Source organism: Drosophila erecta, unplaced genomic scaffold (genome assembly GCF_003286155.1).
Source record: "Drosophila erecta strain 14021-0224.00,06,07 unplaced genomic scaffold, DereRS2 tig00000550-arrow-arrow-pilon, whole genome shotgun sequence".
Taxonomy (NCBI): domain Eukaryota; kingdom Metazoa; phylum Arthropoda; class Insecta; order Diptera; family Drosophilidae; genus Drosophila; species Drosophila erecta.
In genome coordinates, this window is record NW_020825271.1 from 9,776 (window position 1) to 14,941 (window position 5,166).

At 47.2% G+C, this 5,166-nt stretch overlaps 1 pseudogene; it reads right to left on the bottom strand.

The window, feature by feature from the left end:
- Positions 1–272: 272 nt before the first annotated feature.
- LOC6556008 lies at positions 273–956 on the bottom strand (annotated as a pseudogene).
- Between the last annotated feature and the right edge of the window lie 4,210 nt (positions 957–5,166).

Below are 5,166 nucleotides of genomic sequence, written 5' to 3' on the forward strand. Positions count from 1 at the left end.
ACTGCTCACGGAAATTGGGCAGACGCTACGTTTGCACATTTATGTTGTGCAGGTACAACGTATGTTCCGCAACCGGACGCGCGTGCGACCCCACGAGTGTTGCGCAACCCCGGATACGCGTGCAGCTCAAAATGTTATTATCCAAACATTTGTGGTGTTAACTTACATGCATATGTAAGTTCTTAGATTAGAGAATCATTTTTATAAAACAACTCTGCAAAACTCTTTCTTCTCAATCTCAATCACAAAAAATGAAAGAACTCGATGAATTGACAGTGCGCTTAGACCAGAGATATGGTCACGTTGATGCCCAGGTTGCCATTGTCGGCGAACAGTTGCGCAATCGACGTGTCCAGGCGGTAGACAAAGTTCTCCGCTTCCTTGCGACCCAAACAGCTGAACGAAGGCAAAAAACTGCTGGTGTCCGTCGTACTTCTCCTGCTTCTCCAACACGAGCATGAAATGGTGGCCGAAGCAGGACTGCATCATCACCCAGTCGACGGCGCCGAGCCGTTTGATGTCGGAGACCAGAAACACAATGTTCGCGTTGTGCAATGTTGTGCGTCATCATTAGATGCTGCATGACTAGGTCCAGGGGGCCCTGCCACTTGCAGTTGGCGCCCGGGAACGGACACAGGTAGCGCCGGCACTCACACGTCTCCTCGTGTTCTGTCTTTTCCGTGCATCCGTAACCAGAGTGCTTGCACGGGAACTTTACGTTCGAGGCAACCTTCTCCACCGCCAGGTTGCGGATATTCGCCAGCGGGCCACGGCAGGTGGGGCAGCAGAAGAGCTTGGAGCGACAGGACACGCGCAGCACATAGCAAACCACACGGGGCATTCGAACAGCGAGGTCAAGTTGCCGGCACTGGAGGATCCGGTCGAGGTGGATCCGTGGCACCGGTTCCTGCTGCTGCTGCTGCCGGTTCGCGCTTCGGGTTGATTTTATTGGACATCGGTTCTCGCGACGGCACGAATGTGTCTACCATTCTTCTGGGTCCCTACAATTCTCGCCATGTTCAGGTTCGGCGCCCTTTCGGTGGCTTCGACAATGGCTTTCTTGAGCTTGGGGCTGAAACGAGACACAATCACAGATTGGTGAGTAATGCGGCCAATTAGGTCATAGAAAATGTATTTTTTTTTAATTTTGCTCGGTCAGTGATAAGAAACTCCAAAAAATTAATAACCTACAATAGAATATTCATATCCGGCTATTCGCCCGATCTACGTTGGGTGGGAAAGATTTTATGCTTAGTTCATCAAAAAAGAACTTATAGGAGCAACAAGCAAAAAAATCATAGAATAACAAACTAAAGAAAAGCTGCTATAAAATTTAACATATGTTATGTAATTCCTATCGATTTTGCGGGTTAAGTGCCGAACAAACTATGGATTTCAATGTTCTTTCCAACGATTATGCCCACTGGGGCGTGAGTAACAAACATGCTTTTTTTCGGATGAAGTCATACATTTTCCTTTCCATTGGAAGCTTAGACATAATCTACTTAATTCCTATACAAATTTAGCCTGAGAAAGCCTTTTTTCTATTAAAGTATGTAAAGTAATAATTTAACAGTTTAACACCACTCCTAGGCACCGAATGATCCAGAGCGATTTATCATACCTGACCTTTCCGTTGGATTCCCAATTGTTGAACATACCGAAAAAAGAAAACACGCATTTACGTGTATGGGAATTGCATTTAAGCTATTACTTTAAGCGGAACGTATCGAACCAGAGTTGGTCTCCGAAAGTAAAGACACAGCCCGAGGTCGCCGCCACGTCTCCTGTCCAAATGAAGGCCCGATTCCGATTCCAACTTCCGCAAATATTATAAATAGTTTGGCAAATATCTCCCTTCCGCCTTTTTGTCTTTTGAATTTCGCGGCTATGTACAAAGCGCTACAGAGCTCGTATCTGGCAATACTATACATAATTTGAAATGTCTTGACATAACCTACAAAACGACGCTATGATTAGATTGGATATTGCGTTCAACAGTTATAGACGTGTAAACATGGAACTTGGAACGGCGCAAATATATTATTTTGGCTCTTATCAGGCGCAGCTGACGGAGCCGACGCTGATGGACGGCCATTAGGGACGTCGACCTATTGCGGGATTGTTGGATGGTGATGGTGGGTGTCGTGCAGATTGTAATGGGTGTGCTGCAACGGGTTTGTACGCTTTGGACAGAATGGGCACATATGAATGTAAACAATACGCTGTGGGTGTTATGGGTGCTATTATGCGATTATGACATAACTATCAATATAATTATATATTTTTTTCGTAATTGCTCCACTCTGATGTACAAACATTATTTGTTTTCTTTCGCTAACAGATATTAAATTAGATATTGCATCACATGGAATATTATAATTGTGGTTTAAAGAAGTTCGGAAACAATTTTTTAGTTTTTAATTCAAATTCACCCTAAATAGAGGTTTGAACTGAAAACTAAGCCATCATATTTTATTAATATTTTTCTTTTCCACGCATACAAAGAAAAAAGTTTAATTATATACATTATGTCCTACATATTGTGAAAGTTATTTGAACATTGCTATTATGAATTTCGTAACTTTACCCGCATAAACGTAGAGTCGTAAGCGTAGGGCACGCAATGAAAAGTGCTTAACGTAACAAATGGAACGGGGAGTTGTGGGAGGAGGGTGGCAGCCGCAAGGAGGGCAACACACTTACAACACAGACACAAATCGCACACACGTAATTAACAGTTCGTTTACGTTGCGTACCGTTGGAAACGTTCATACGGGGTAAAAATGGTAATTGCGACAAAAGACATAGCCATGATTATAATTAACTAGGCTTCTGCTTTCATGAGTTGAAAATGGTAAAATGGAAAACGTAAGTTGCGGAGCAGAGCGAAATGCGACTATATTTTCTTTATTTATGCCGCCATTCACAGCGACTAAGCTGCAGTATAAACAGCAACAACAACTGCGAAATACATAATCGTTGATATATAAACTTACATGGCAGGCTACCTCCAAGAAATTGTGCCGATGTATTGGTGCCCCGCTGCATTGGTGTGTGTGTGTGTGTATGTTTTATTTTTCTTGTAATTTTTTTGTTTTCCTTTTTATCAGTCAGCCTTTACGCCCATGCACACACACCCTCGCATACAGCCAGCATGTGTGTGGAGGGAGGTGGCGGGAAATGGTCGAAGACGGCCGCATCATGTTGGCGCTCCCGGAAAAACTCGCGGAAAAAAAAATTTTCCGCGCTGAGTCAGCGGGGACGCGCCAGGGGCTGCGGCCTATATCAGCGACGCTGTTCAGTGCACTTACCCGGTGAGGACATGATCTCCGGAGTTCCATGGACCGTCCGCCGGCTGCGACCTCCAGGGCTATGAGATAGGTCAGGGTGAGAGAATTATTCGTAGCTTTCTCTTCAGTTTTCTCTTTCGTCCCCTTTCCTTTTTTGTGCAACGCGAGATGCAATGTCACGCCAGCTGATCTAAGTCAGCTGTTTACCCAGTGTTGGAAAACGACAGCCGCAAGCGTCTCCAACCACAGGTGGCGCTGTGGTTTTCGGGGACTTCTTATCGCTAACTGTCAATAGCTACTTGCTATGCAACTCGACAAACGATCTTGGCGCAGGTTGTAGCATACTTTCCTGGGCTGCTGATGAGAATCCTTGACGACAACTCATGGAATCACATTGAAAATTGACCCAAAAGGTCACCGGTATAACTCCCACCGGTGAAAAACCCTTCCCCACTTCTCACCATCACACTGAAATCCACTGAGCGTCTGACCCATAATGGGCGGCTCCGTGGTCTGCGTCTGTGCCACAATGGCCGGCAGTAATTTAAACCTGGCTGTAGGTATAAACTGTAAAACAAACCTGGCAGTAGGTATAAAATGCGTATACGAGTAAAGAATGTCGATTATTAACAGCACTACTCCAGGTGGTTACCAATTAGTTGGCAATCCACCCGTGGAAAACTCCACGGCAAAAGCACAGATTCTGGAGGCCCCAAATCCCATTCTGAACCAACGTGGCGAGGTGGTGGCAAGCTTGGCCGCCTCGACAGTGAAAGCAACAAGCCAAAAAGAGAAGGGTATGGACAATACGGGGGCTTTCCTAAGTAGTAGGAAAATCTTGCGCTCGCCGATCTTGCCAAGGGCATCTGCGCCACTACAGGCTGGCGGGTCCAACCTTGCCGAGGGAGTAGATGTGCAGGACACGCCAAAGCGGGCTCGGACCCCAAACAGCCCCTCCGGATCGAGTCGCAAAACACCCCCAAAAAGGACGAAGGCCGATAGACAGCTCCTGTGTGCCGGTAAGCTGACGGAAATTGGACTGGTCTTGGACCAGCTTATGATCCTAACCAATGTCAAGCAGGTGCGACACATCAACGTCTAAATGAAAGCGATGTTCGCCAAAATGAAGGTCCTTCAGGAGGATGCCAGCAGGGAGCTTGAAATTGAGTACAAACCAGGCAACGCACCTACGAATGCCCTGCCGGGATGCCCCAAGTGCGGGGGTAGTAAAGCGAAAGCCGTGGACAAACTACAGCATACTAACCCCAGCCCAAAAAGAGACAGCTTCGCACAAACGGATGTTCCCTACCCGTCGAAGATTCCGCAGAAGATACCACAGAGGGTGAGGCCGAGGGAGAAGAGAGCCAGCCCTCCAAAGCGGCAGGCGAGGACAGCGGAGAAGGCCACGGCACAGCAAGCTGAAACTCAGAGTCGTGGCAAGCCAGACAAATGGACGAAGGTGGATGCGAGGAAGAAAGCACGCTTGACGCGGAGACCCGACGCGGTGATAGTGGAAGCGAAAGGCAAGACCTACAGCGAGGTTTTGGCTTTGGTTACGAGGCGATGTGACGGTCAACTGCAGGAGCTTGAAAAGAGTGTCCACAAGGTCCGCTGCACAGCGAGCGGCAGCTTATTACTCGAGCTGTACAGGGATGGCGACAGAAAAGCAACGCTGATGAAGAGCGATCTAGAAGCAGTGTTGGACGGAGCTGCGACTGTGCGAGCGCTGTCAAAGGACTCGAGGATGCAGTTCCTATCGGTTAGCGACTTGGACCCACTAGTCGCTGCAGAGGATCTTTCAAAGGCGTTGGCGGATCAGTTTAATTTTGACACAAGCTCAATAAAGCTGAGAAGCCTTCGACCCTCCTTCAGG